Consider the following 14,703-nt stretch of genomic DNA (forward strand, 5'->3'; position numbering starts at 1 on the left):
TTTAGAAAGAGAAAGAGAGAGACAGTGTGTGTGTGTGTGTGTGTGTGTGTGTGTGTGTGTGTGTGTGGCGCTAGCAGGGGGAGGGACAGAGACTGAGAAAAGAGAGAGAATCCCAAACAGGGGCTGCGCTATTAGCACAGAGCCTGATGTGGGGCTCCATTCCACAAAAGGTGAGATTCTGACCTGAGTTGAAATCAATAGCTGGACACTTAACTGAGCCATCCAGGCACCCATCTCTTTTTTTTAAAAAAAGATTTTATTTTTAAGTAGTCTCCACATCCAGTGTGGGGCTCAAACCCAAAACCCTGAAATCAAGAGTCGTATGCTCTCCCAGCTGAGGCAGCCAGGCACCCCTCTTAGTTATGATTTCTAAATTGTTGATATTCCAAATTTAAGGTTAAAAAATACTAATTTTGCTGTCATTTTATTAGTGATTTATCAACTTTGGGCTGCTCATAGAATTCATCAGTATGCAGCAATAGACAGAAACTTTAAGGTACAGATGAATTTTAGTTTAAAATAGTTCATTTATAGCTCTCTTGCAAAAGAAAATTAAAATATAATGCTCCCAAAATTTGTTTGTAAATCAAGAGTCAGAAAGATTGGCTGTGGGTCATGTCCCAGTAATACTGTCTTCATCCAGAATATTTGAGAACTATTTCGATAGCTTAAGTTATTTGAGGGCTAAAGTTGTGTATCATTCATCTTTGTACTCTCCAAACTTGGCACAAGTCTGGGCATTTACTATATCAGACTTCTTTTTTTTTAAATCTTTTTTTATGTTTTTAATTTATTTTTTGAGAGACAGAGAGAGACAGTGTGAGCAGGGGAGGGTCAGAGAGAGAGGGAGATACGGAATCCGAAGCAGGCTCCAGGCTCTGAGCTAGCTGTCAGCACAGAGCCTGACGCAAGGCTTGAACCCATGAACCGTGAGATCATGACCTGAGCAAAAGCCTGACGCTTAACCAACTGAGCCACCCAGGCGCCCCTACTATGTCAGATTTCAAAGGCTGGTCTAAGTTCATGGATTGGTACACATGATGAATATAATTTGGCCTGCTCTTTGATTTTTCTGCTGAATTAGCAATCAAGAATGCAAAGGTTTTATGTCACCAGAAAGATATGGTTCCTTCAATTTTCCAGTTTTCATGAAGATGTGTCCTTAGCTTAATGAGCAATGTAATACCCAAAGTGTAAGAATGTGGATAAGAAACTGTGAGGGAGAGTCGACATCAGGTAGGGAAGTGGCCAGGCCAGCAGTCAAAGTTCTACCTGTTGCTTTATGAGGAAATACCTTGCTGCACACTCAGTTTCTGTTTCTTCTTGTGTCAGGCCAACCTATAGCATACCATGCTTTCCTTGAAATTCATACAAGGGATAGTTTGCATGACTGAAAAGATTTGGGCATTTTTTGTTGTAATTTCAATAATTAGAAAAGGGTACTTCATAAAGAGATGACAGGATCTATCATAACTTCAGTATGGTGTTGGACTGAAAATACAATATACATTAGTGGAACAGTTCTATCTTAACCCCAGGTGGGCAGCTCTGTTGAGTCTTAACATAAATTCGTGTGCCAATAGAGTGTCATGTGGATCAAAATATATATATATTTTTTGATTCTGTTAGGTTTGTTTTTTAGATGAATAGCATTTTATTTTATTATTACTATTTTTTAATTTAAATAATTTCTACACCCAATGTGGGGTTTGAACTCATGACTCTGTGATCAAGCTTCACAAGATTTTCCGACAGAGCCAGCCAAGTGCCCCTATATTTGTTTGTTTTCCCTCCTCCCTTAAAGTATGCTCTGTGCCCCGTGTGAGGCTTGAACTCATCATAACTCCAACATCAGGATTCCACGCTCTACCTACTGAGTCAGCCAGGGGCCCCTGATTTTTAGTTTTATTTTAATGCTCCATATCGTTGTTGTTGTTTTTATAAAGAGAGGTAAATAAAGAGCATGAGTGAAGCAGAAGGGTAGATTGAGAGAGAGAGAGAGAGAGAGAGAGAGAAAGAGAGAGAGAAAAAGTCTGAAGAAGGCTCCATGCTTGGTGTACAACTGAACACAGACTCACTCCCCCAAAACCTGGGATCATGACCTGAGCTGAAATCAAGAACAGACCCTCAATTGACTGAGCCACTCAGATGGTGTTCTTATGATACACAAGAAAATTGAGAAAGATATGTAGTTTATTTTGCCTTCTGGATCAAACTTTAAGACATCATATTAAAGAAAGAAAAAATTGACCTTTGTAATTATCCCTGGTGCTCCTCCAGAATGGTCTCATCCAGTAGTATGAGTTAATGTTTTCAGAAACTTTTGCTAAATCCTTTATTTTTAAAATATCCACTGAAGAAGACACTTTCTATCCCCAGGGGAGATATGTGTGATATTCCTCAGGCATTCCTGGCTACCCAAGATCAAAAGAAAGAACAGAAAACAAATAATTAAACTGATAGAGTCTATATCATTTTACAAATATCTTAGTACAATTACAAAAAAAAAAGGCAGTCTTATCAATAGTCTAAAGTCCAGGACCCCCCTACTATCTTAATGTTAATGCTCTGCTAGAAGGACAAACAACCTTGGCCAGACAATAGGTAGACCTCCAATAATCTGTGAGCCTTTATTATATGGAAAATCCCTTTAAGAAACTTCTTCCTGACTTTACCTCCCCCAGTTCCACAGTATATAAGGAGTCACTCTTCACAACCCTAGTGCTTTAATAAAACCACCTTTTTTTGCACCAAAGGTGTCTTTAATAATTCATTCTTAGCTGTCAACTCCAAACCCCACCATCACCCCAAAATCCCATCAGTACTAAAAAAAATTGAAAACCCCTTTTTATATCATTTGCTTAAAGAATTTTATGTCCCTATGCATCTAAGTGTTCCACTAAAGTAATGAAAATGGGGGAAAGAAGGAAGAATGGATTGAGGAGACAATTTGAAAGTAAAATAAATAGGACCTTGTGACCAATTTAACATTGAGGGGAAAAGTGAGAGAGAGGAGAAATAGTTCATTCCACCTTTTGTTAATTTATTTGTTCATTTATTTAACAACCTAGATTAAAATTCCTCATTTAGCATCCCTAAATGCTGAGAATAAAAGATGACTAAGACAAGATTCCTTTCCTTAGGAAGTAAAAATACATTCAGTGAATGACAACACAATGTAATATGTTATATTTTAATACTCTGCTACTGGTATATCTAGTGTATTGAGGGAAGACAGATAAGTGAACTAATTATACTAGGAAAAGCTTGTGTGAAGATTCCAGAGAAGAAACAATGTTTATCTTTAATTAAAAAAAAAAATCATTCTAGGGAGAGAGATATGAATGACACAGAAGGTTTGGGGCAGAGGGAAAAAGTAAACAAAGGTAAAGGGTGTGGAATGCAAAGCATTTTTGGAAAAGAGGAAATTGTTTGGTGTGAGTGAATTTAAGGAATGTTAGGGAAGTAGGGAAGGGATGGGCCTGAAAAAATAAACTGACTAAATGACAATGAATTTTGTAAATGAAGATTTTTGAATTATATCTTATAGGCTATTGACAATCATTAGGGATTGTTTTAAAAGTTTATTTATTTTGAGAGAGAGCATGAGCAGGGGAGGGGCAGAGAGAGAGGGAGAGAGAATTTCAAGCAAGTAGGCAGAGTCCAATGTGGGGCTGGATATGGGTTTGGTCATTGGGCTCAAACTGATGAATCTTGACATTATGACTTTAGCTGGAACTAAGTTGGACTTAACTGACTGATCTACCCAGATGCGCCCAATCATTAGAGATTTTTAAAAGGAGAGTAACAGGAATAATTTATGTTTTCATTAGACAGATGTGGAGGTAGGATAGATGGGAGAGGATTTCAATAATATAGACAAGATGATGGGACAAGTGATGATGGGGATGTTGTACCCAGATTTTAATATCGCCCCCCAAAACCAGAGACCTCCAGGGAGGCCAAATCACGCATGCAAAAGCAAAGGGCTTTATTACATATTTAGGCCCGGCCAGCCTAAACTCGGGCTCACAGACTTCAACAACACACTGGATCCACGTGGAGCGAACCCCGAGCATGGGGGGCAGGGCCTTTTATGAGTTTGGGAAGGGGGAGTTACAGGAAATTGTGACACAGGTACAGGGGTCCAATCATTATAGCATCACATCATTGCCAGTAACTTTAACCAATTACAGAGTGGATCCAGGACCCTCATGTAGGGCGTGACTAGGACCCTCATGTAGGGTGTGACTAGTCTTAACCTCCATCTTTAGGCCCGCCCTTAGAAATGTTAAAGGTGTTAGCTGGTCTTTCCTGATTGGGTGTTACAAAGGTTATCTGAGAAGCTGACACTTAGGCCTCCAAGGTCGGAGTCAGTTTGATTCAGACCTGTCCTTACAGGGAGATGGGGGAAAGACAGTTTGAAAATAGAATACATTGGGTCTGGTGACTAACTGCTATGGACTGAGGTGGGAGAGGGGAGATGAGGGAATGAGATTGAATGGAGAGTGATACTACCAACAGCAGAGGACATGTGGAAGAGGGGCAGGTGTGAGGGGAATGTTGTGATCATATTGAATTTGATTTTGTTTGCAAGACATTTGGATGGGGATTTTTAGTGACCTAGAGGAAACAGTTCTGAGCCTTAAAAGTTTGATTTGGGCTAAAGATAAAGGTTCGAAAATCATATTAATATTGGTTTCTTTTTTAAAGTTTTTTATTTATTTTGAGAGACAGAGCAGGGGAAGGGCAGAGATGGAGAATCCCAAGCAGGCTCTGAATTGTCCATACACAGCCTGACACGGGACTCAAACTCAGAAACCCAAGAGATCATGACCTGAGCTGAAATTGAGAATTGGACACTTAATGGAGTGAGCCAGCAAGGTGTCCCTCTATTGAGGGTCAATAAGAAATCATGTTGCTCAGGGAGAAGTTATAATATAAAAAGAGAAGGAAGCTGATGTGAGAAGTGAGATGATTCATTTTCAAAAATACCAAATAAAAGCAGTGCTGTCTAGTCAGCAATAGGTTTACAACCTATTGGAAATACGTATGACTTCCCCACCACTCTTCCCTCATGCACAGTGGAGTCCCAAACCCTTAGACACTTAACTTCCTGGTTCTTCTTCCCCTCTCCATTTATCGGGCTTATTTTTCATGGGCTTTGCAATGAGCATGCACCGAAGAACTGAAGTCTCTGCCTCACCTCAAGGAATGTACATTTGTTTCAATCAGATTAATTTTTGCCTTACATGGGTGTAGGTGACTTCGGTAAGGCTGTAATCTGTAGTCCTCAGCCAATGAGGAATCAGAGGAGAGACGTGCATGCTAGGAGATAAATTGCTTGCTGTGACTGCCCTAAGTGTGCCTGTCCATCAGACACCACTCTTGCAAAAACTTGATTAAAGCCTGGCTTCCCTGTGCTCTGAGTCTCCACGTCCTTTCTTTGGTTGGGTCAGTGGGCTTATTTCTCACTGTTGAGAATTGGCATATTAAGAAAACAAAGATTTGAGAGGTCAGTCCAAGAGGTCAGCAAAAGAGATGGAAAATTGTCCAAAGAAGTAATGAATAAAGACTGATGTCATGAAATTTAGTAGAGGAGCACTCAGCAATATCGCAACATGCTTCAGAGGGTTAAATATAAGTGTTACTTGAAACTGGGTTCACCTCTTGGTGGATACCAAGCCAAAAGGAACAGGCAAGGCAAAGAATAGGAAAAGGAAGAGTTTTACCTGCAAGAAGTAATGGAGAACACCAGGGATATTTCCCGAAGCTGTGCCCCTTGAAGTTTTAAGCCAAGGTGTGTACATATTCATGAAGGAATTTGCATGGTGGGAAACTCATCATGGTATTGGAGCAAAAGTCATCATTTTTTTTTAGAAATATCATTAAATCGTTTACTCTGACAACACTTAGCAGATAATAGGAACATACTGAACATACATACTCATTTTCCATTTAGCCTGAATAAGTGATTTGGCTACACAATGCTTTCCTAAGATAAGTTTTTCCATGGCCAGAAAAAACAGCATTTTATTTTTAAAAATATTTATATATGTTTTTATTTATTTTTGAAAGAGAGGAAAAGCACGAGTGGGGGAGGGGCAGAGAGTGAGGGAGACATAGAATCTGAAGCAGGCTCCAGGGACCAAAATATCAGCACAGAGCCTGACGCAGGGCTCGAACTCATGAACCATGAGATCATGACCTGAGCCGAAGTCAGATGCTTAACCAACTGAGCAACCCAGGTGACCCCAAACAACATTTTAAATAAGTCTATCTTTCTAAAATTAAAGCGATTTTCTAAACAGGTATTTAGAAAGAAAGTGGGAACAATTAGACTTAATTACTCTGAAAACAAAAACTAACACTGTGATTATAGAATATTTAATTAAGAAAATTATTAAACTATATATGCAAAAAAATTATACATACATACACTGTACAAAAATGATGAAGTTTTGGAATGTTGGGGGGGTCGAGAGTTGACAGCCAAGAAAGAATTCTTGAGACTTCTTCAGTGGACATAGGTGAATTTATTAAAGCACAGAGATAGGACCCCTGGGCAGGAAGAGCTGCCTTGGGTTGTGAGGAAAGACTGATAATATACTTGAGAGTTGGAGAGGATAAAGTCTAGGGGAAATTTCCAAAGGGACTTTCATATGCTAAAGAAGACTCACAGGATATTGGAGACCTAGCTGCCATCAAGCTAAGGTAATTTTTCCTCTCGAGCAAAGAGGAAAAATTAACATTGAGACAGTAGGGAGTTCCTGGAGAACTGTTATTCGTTACCTGCCTCAAGTATTTGTCAAGGGGCTTCATGTTAAAGGACATTTGACCTCATCAAAAAATACCTTTCCTATTTTGGTAACTAAATTTTTGAGATTAAAAACAAAGCAGTTCAAGCATTTTTAAATATGAAATTTCAGATTCATATATATTGAAAAGAAAATATCAGTCTGTTAGCGTAATCATATATATATGATAAAGAAAGATAGGACAAAATAAGCACAGAGAGAAAGGTAAGGACCTGAGGTCCCCACCTCAGGGGACATACATAAAATATGTATGAAAACCACATATTTTAAAACAATACTGGCAGCATCTGACTACGAGCAAACTCCCTCAGGCTTTAGGTTCCTCTTAAGAATGTAACAGACCCCACCTATCCACTCAGGTTCTCCTCAGGAATTTGATAATCAAAGTACCAAACGAAAATGGGTAAACCGTGGAACTTATGTTATACTAGGGACGGTGTGGCCAGTCCGATTCACACAATGGAAGGAGCCAATCATGAATGGGCAACCCAGCACCTAGAGCTATCAAGCCAAGAAGGGTGAACCTGAGAAGGAGCGAAGGGGAACCAGAAACGAAGTGGGTGCAGCGACCAAAACCTTATAAAACAAAGTCCCTTGCCTATTGTTGCGGGCATTCTCTTTCAAATGTCCCCTCTCTGCAAAGAACTTTCATACTATTCTTACTCTCTTATACTTTAATAAACTTTTGCCTGCTGCTCATTTTGTGTCCACTCTTGATTCTTTGAAGAGCAAGGCAACAAATCCCAGGAATTGAGGTAAAAAAGAATCCTGTAACATCAACACCAAAAACAAATATCTGCAACTATGGAAACACAAATAATGAATAACTTCAAATTTATCAATATATTTTTCTAAAATAGGTTAACTTAATCTTAAACTAAGGTCAACGTTTTTTTGTTTTGTTTTCTGCTTTTTGCTTCTTTTAAAAGACAAAATACTTATTTAAAATGGTAGGTATTAGGTTTGTACCAGCTAAAAAATAAGTTATCTTTGTCTGGGGATGTGGCAATTCTAAAAACATGTAAATTCAATATGTCGTAGGAAAATATGTAAAAAAAAAAAAAACCCATAAGGAACTATACTCCTTTAAAAACATAAGTGCACCTTCTATTGATTATGTGACTATTGAAAACTGTTCTGACTTAGAAGTAGCTTCTGTAAAATGTCAAAGTAGTTGCAGTGTTTTTTCCCAATATAATGAGTAAATAAGTATTTCTATCATAGTTAAACAGTACTACTAGTATTTCTTAGCAAATATGTCATATTATACATAGAAAAGTAGGTATTGCCTTGTAGTCAGGTTTTTGTGTTTGTTTTCCTTTGAAATGTTCTCTATAATCTATAAGAACAACACACAGAGAAGTAACAAGATGAGGTAAACATCTTACACTTTTAAGAAATTACTTGAAATGTAATTCTCAGATATTCCCAATGCCTAAGCTCTAGAATGATGCATAAGAAGAAAAAGGTCTTCCATCATGCCCACAATATGACATTACCTGAACCACTGAATGAACAGCAGGTTTCTTGGTCTCAGTAGACAAATGATGTTCTTCCCTGTTTCTACAGAGCAATTGTTGCAGGGTTTTTGTTTTTTTTTTACCACAATACCCAAGATTCATTGTCTCATTGCTTCGAAGAATAAAGAGGGGACAGAATGAGCAGCAGGCAAAAGTTTATTAGAATATAACATCAGAAAGGAAGAATAGTAGGAAACCTCTTTTTATAGACAGAAGATATTCAAAAGCAAATGTCCACTGACAGTAGGCAAGGGTGCTTCTTTCATAAAGTTCTAGTCCCTCTTCTCTTTCCCCTTGTTCCTTCCCAGGTCCTACCTTCTTGGCTTGATAGCTCTAGGTGCTGGGTTGTCCATTGTGATTGGCTCCTTTCCATTGTGTGAGGGGTGGTCTATGGCCTTACTTAGGTCTTTTGTCAAATTCCAGAGGGAAACCTGAGGGGAAGTCTTACAATCCTAAAAGGGACCTTAAGCCTGAGGGGTTTGCTGTGGTCAGACACTCCCAGCATTGTTCCAAAATATGTTTTTTCCCCACTGAGGGGCCTCAGGTCCTATCCTTTCCCTCTCTCCCTATTTTATCCTATCTCCTCCTATCATACAGTCAGGACTAAGTTTTGCCAAAAATATTGCTTCAATGTGGTTTTATGTGAGACACCAGGCTACAGTAAGAGCAGCTACAACGTCATTCGAAACTGCCACGCTACAGTCCATGTGGAAAGAATGTGTGGTCAGTTTCGTTAAAAAATTTTTTTATGTTTTTTATTTATTTTTGAGAGACAGAGAGAGACAGTGTGGGCAGGGGAGGGTCAGAGAGAGAGGGAGATACAGAATCTGAAGCAGTCTCCAGGCTCTGAGCTAGCCGTCAGCACAGAGCCTGACGCAGGGCTCGAACCCATGAACCGTGAGATCATGACCTGAGCTGAAGCCGGACGCTTAACCGACTGAGCCACCCAGGTGCCCCATGTAGTCAGTTTCTTAAACCTGGCAGGTGAAAGAGGGGTAGGAGGAAATATTCCTGATTCAAAAAAGTCAAAATAAGCCACTGTTCAAGCAAGCTATAGGAGGAGAATCTTGCAGATAGAGATATTATAAGTAGAGTTCAGAATCCTAGTAGCCTGATGTCCTCCTCAGCTTCATTCTTCAAATTCTCAGCATCTAACTATCAGGTAGGCGGTGGTGAGAAAGAAGGGGAACAGCAGCAAAAAGACAATTGAGAGGACCTGGACCGGCCACCGCTGAGCCTGGGCTCAGCCACCTGCAACCGTGGAGAAGATGCCCTTGCGCTGATATGGCAGAACTAAGACCTGTCCCAGTCCCGCTGGAGCAGCGAGTCCATTTTAGGCTGCGATGATGCCTTCCTCAAGTGGAGTGCCACTCCGGTCGCATCCGGTCCTCCTCCTCATCCACTTTACCTTCACTCCTACTGTCCCCTTGAATGAAGGCAGAAAATGCAGGCCAGGCAAATGACAGGGCTGCCAAGGCTTTAGCACAGAGCAGCAGACCGCCTCCCACCCTCCAAGAACCAACCATGTGTGGACATGGTAGGAAAAGGAGCAGAAGTCATCTTAAAGTGACAGAGTCCAGGTCTACTTCACGAGCCGGGAAGAGTTAGCATCATTAATTCTCTTGCTTTACTTGATCCTGTGTGAGTACTCAAAAGGCTTTAGATCCAGCAAAGATAGTTCAAGAATGTTAGTCAGTCTAATCTTTGCTTCTGAACTAGCAGTAAAGACTTTTATCCCTGATTTATTGTCCCTGATATGATTAGGCTATCTCTTGCCTGACAGCGGCTGTTTGTTCTCACTTTTTTTTTTTTTTTGGTTTATTTGTTTCCTTAAAATCATTGCCAAGGTCAATGCAACTTCAACATATCCCAGTAAGTTCTGCAAGAAATGTTATTTGGTCAAGTAGCATAGATCACAAGGTGGCTGGGAGCCTAAAATGACTTTTCTTATGTCAAGAAAGCTGTATTTCATCTTTCTTTCTCTGAGGACACTTAACTCATTCTGCTTACAAAAGGGGAAAAAAGAGACCATTGGAGTTGGGAGTTAGAACATTTTGGTGACTTTTTAAGAACAATATAACATGATTGGTACACACCGTAGGAGCAGCTACAATGCCATTTGAAACTGTCACGCTAGGTTGAGGAGTGAATGGGAAGTGAGAAAAAAGAAGACGGCAGGAGAGAAATCTGACATCGCTTAAGGGATATTCAGGGGACAGTCAGGAAAAAGAAAACTATTCCAGGCTTTTATAAAAATATACTGTAGAAATTTTAGTTTCATTCTTAATTACATTTTTAAAAAAATAAACTGGTGAAATAAGGGTTTACACACATCTATGCAAGCTGGGGCTTCTAGATGCTCAAAAGTTACCCGTGTTAGTGTTATCCACCAAGGGTCTGTTGCCTGAAGTGCAGCAGAGCCTGGAGACTGTCAGTTTTTGTGGCAGAGAAAAAGGGTTTAAATGAAGGGCACCAAGCAAGGATACAGGAAAAAAGATTCTCAAATCTACCCCCCAAGGAAAGGGAAAGCTGAGTATTTATAGGATCTTATGGGGTGGGACCTGTCTTTCTTTTTCCTTTATAGTTTATTGCCAAGTTGGTTTCCATATAACACCCAGTGCTCATCCTAACAAGTGCCCTCCTCCATGCCCATCACCCCTTCCCCTCTGCCCCACCCCTATCAGCCCTCAGTTTGTTCTCAGTATTCAAGTCTCTCATGGTTTGCCTCCCTCCCTCTCCCCAACTATTTTTTTCCTTTCCCCTCCCCCAGGGTCCTCTGTTAAGTTTCTACTGTTCCATTTATAAGTGAAAATATCTGGTATCTGTTCTCTGCCTGACTTATTTTGCTTAGCATAACACCCTCAAGTTCTATCCTCATTGCTACAAATGGCCAGATTTCATTCTTTCTCATTGCCATGAAGTACTCCATTATATAGATAAACCACATCTTCTTGATCCATTCATCAGTTGATGAACATTTAGACTCTTTCCATGATTTGACTATTGTTGAAAGTACCACTATGAACATTGGGGTACATGTGTCCCTATGCATCAGCACTTCTGTATCCCTTGGGTAAGTTCCTAGCAGTGCTATTGCTGGGTCATAGGGGAGTTATATTGTTAATTTTTTGAGGAAACTCCACACTGTTTTCCTGAGTGGCTGTACCAGTTTACATTCCCACCAACAGTGTAGGAGGGGGCCCGTTTCTCCACATCCTCACCAGCATCTATAGTCTCCTGATTTGTTCATTTTAGCCACTCTGACTGGTGTGAGGTGGTATCTCAGTGTGGTTTTGATTTGTGTTTCCCTGATGATGAGTGATGCTGAGCATCATTTCATTTGTCTGTTGGCCATCTGGATGTCCTCTTTGGAGAAGTGTCTGTTCATGTCTTCTGCCCATTTCTTCACTGGATTATTTGTTTTTCAGGTGTGGAGTTCAGTGAGTTCCTTATGGATTTAGGATACTACCCCTTTATCCGATAAGTCATTTACAACTATCTTTTCCCATTCTGTCGGTTGCCTATTCATTTTCTTGATTGTTTCTTTTGCCGTGCAGAAGAATTTTATCTTCATGAGGTCCCAATAGTTCATTTTTGCTCTTGATTCCCTTGTTTTTGGGGATGTGTCAATTAAGAAATTGCTGTGCTTGAGGTCAAGGAGGTTGTTTCCTGCTTTTTTTTAATAGTTTCCTGTCTCACATTCAGGTCCTTCATCCATTTTGAGTTTATTATTGTGTATGGTGTAAGAGAGTGATCTAGTTTCATTTTTTTGCATGTTGCTGTTCAGTTCTCCCAGCACCACCTGCTAAAGAGGCTGGTTTTTTTTTCCATTGGATACTCATTCCTGCTTTGTCAAAGATTAATTGTCCATACATTTGTGGGTCCAATTCTGAGTTATCTATTCTATTCTATTGGTCTATGTGTCTGTTTTTGTGCCAATACCATACTGTCTTGATGATAACAGCTTTGTAGTAAAGGCTAAAGTCTGGGATTGGGATGTCTCTCAATTCAGTTTTCTTCTTCAATATCACTTTGGCTATTTGGGGTCTTTTGTGGTTCCATACAAATTTTAGGATAGTTTGTTCTAGCTTTGAGAAGAATGCCAGTGCAATTTTAATTGGGATTGCATTGAATGTGTAGATTGCTTCAGGTAGTATTGATATTTTAACAATGTTTACTCTTCTAATCCATGAGCATGGAATGTTTTTCCATTTCTTTGTGTCTTCTTCAATTCCCTTCATAAGTTTTCCATAGTTTTCATCATACAGATCTTTCATATCTTTGGTTAGGTTTCTTCTTAGGTATTTTATGGTTTTTCATGGAATTGTGAAGGGGATCAGTTTCTTGATTTCTCTTTCTGTTGCTTCATTATTGGTGTATAAAAATGCTACCAATCTGTACATTGATTTTGTACCCTGCTACTCTGCTGAATTCACAGATCAGTTCTAGTAGGCTTCTGGTGGAGTCTGTCAGGTTTTCCATGTAGAGTATCATGTCATCTGCGAAAAGTGAAAGTTTAACTTCATCTTTGCCAATTCAGATGCCTTTTATTTCACTTTATTGTCTGATGCTAGGACTTCCAGCACTATGTTAAACAACAGTGGTGAGAGTAGACATTCCTGTCGTGTTCCTGATCTCAAGGAGAAAGCTCTCAGTTTTTCCTCATTGAGGATAATATTAGCTGTGGGTTTCTCATAAATGGCTTTTATGATATTTAAGTAAGTTCCTTCTATCCCGACTTTCTCAAGGGTCTTTATTAAGAGAGGATGCTGTATTTTGTCAAATGCTTTCTTTGCATGTATCGACAGGATCATATGGTTTTTATCTTTTCTTTTGTTAATGTGATGTATCACATTGATGGGTTTGTGAATATCAAATCAGCCCTGCAACTCAGGAATGAATCCCCCTTGATCATGGTGGTTAATTCTTTTTATATGTTGTTAAATTTGATTTGCAAGTATCTTGTTGAGGATTTTTGCATCCGTATTCACCAAGGATGTTGGCCTATAGTTCTCTTTTTTTGCTGGGTCTCTGTCTGGTTTGGAAATCAAAGTGATACTGGCTTCGTAGAATGAGTCTGGAAGTTTTCCTTCCATTTCTATTTTTTGGAATAGCTTGAGAAGAAAGGGTGTTAATTCTGATTTAAATGTCTGGTAAAATTCCCCAGGGAAGCCATCTGGCCCAGGGCTCTTATTTGTTAGGAGATTTTTTGACGATTGATTCAATTTCTTGACTAGTTATGAGTATGTTCAGATTTTCTATCTCTTGCCGTTTGAATTTTGGTAGTGCATGTGTGTTTAGGAATTTGTCCATTTCTTCTAGGTTTTCCAGTTTGTTGGCATATAATTTTCCATAGTATTCCCTGATAATTGCTTGTATTTCTGAGGGATTGGTTGTAATAAATCCATTTTCATGTGTGATTTTGTCTATTTGAGTGCTCTCTGTTTTCTTTTTGAGAAGCCTGGCTAGAGGTTTCTCAGTTTTGTTTATTTTTCAAAAACACCAACTCTTGGTTTCACTGATCTATTCAAATGTTTTTTTGGATTCTATAGTGTTTATTTCTGTGGGCAGGGTCTGTCTTGAGAGTGGATAGGTGATTGGAGGATGGAAAAGAGGGAAAGGTATCACTGTTTCTTGTAGGCCCACCTAATGATGTGCTTGTCCACACCTCCTATGTGTAAAAAACGGTTGGCCAACTTGAAAATCCACCCAAGGATCTCAGGGCATGTCCTCACAGGTTAACTTTCCTGCCCCCCATGCCCATCCCACCTTTTTGTGCAACTGCAAGAATTCATCCTGGTGTACTTTAGTTTCAGACAGTCTCATCCATGGTCAGGGCCACGTATGCAAAACAGACTCATAAATCAAGTCAGCCAGAGTTTCTTTAGGGTAGCATGGCCAAGCGTTTGTTAACTTACCCTGTCAATTTCAGTAATTTCAGTTTCAGTTGAAAATATTTAAATCTCCTTTCAACATCAGAGCTACGCCAAGTCATGTGTTTATCTGATATAAACTTGGCAACTAAAATGTCAAAAATTATATGCTACACCTAGGATATGTAGTTTTTGTTTATAGGGACAATAATTAATCATTATTTATTAAGTACAGAACATTTGGTAAGTAAAATCTTCAAACTGAAATTTTTGTTCTCCTGCACACTACTCCATCCCCAATCTATGTGGAATGGATTTCAGTTGTAGGTATAAAAAAGTTGTCAGGAAACAAGGATTTCTGTCCCTTTCAAGGGTTCTTGTAGCTGGACTAAGAGTCAAATTGGCATGAGACAGATTAACAGGAGAAAATCAGATTTAATAGCACACATATGGGGAATTAACACACATGTGGAAATTCCAAAGACCGTCAGG

General features: G+C 39.4%; 1 pseudogene; it reads right to left on the reverse strand.

The window, feature by feature from the left end:
- Positions 1-8,976: 8,976 nt before the first annotated feature.
- Positions 8,977-9,864, reverse strand: LOC115286973 (annotated as a pseudogene).
- Positions 9,865-14,703: the final 4,839 nt, after the last annotated feature.

Source organism: Suricata suricatta, chromosome 3, assembly GCF_006229205.1.
Source record: "Suricata suricatta isolate VVHF042 chromosome 3, meerkat_22Aug2017_6uvM2_HiC, whole genome shotgun sequence".
Lineage (NCBI taxonomy): Eukaryota > Metazoa > Chordata > Mammalia > Carnivora > Herpestidae > Suricata > Suricata suricatta.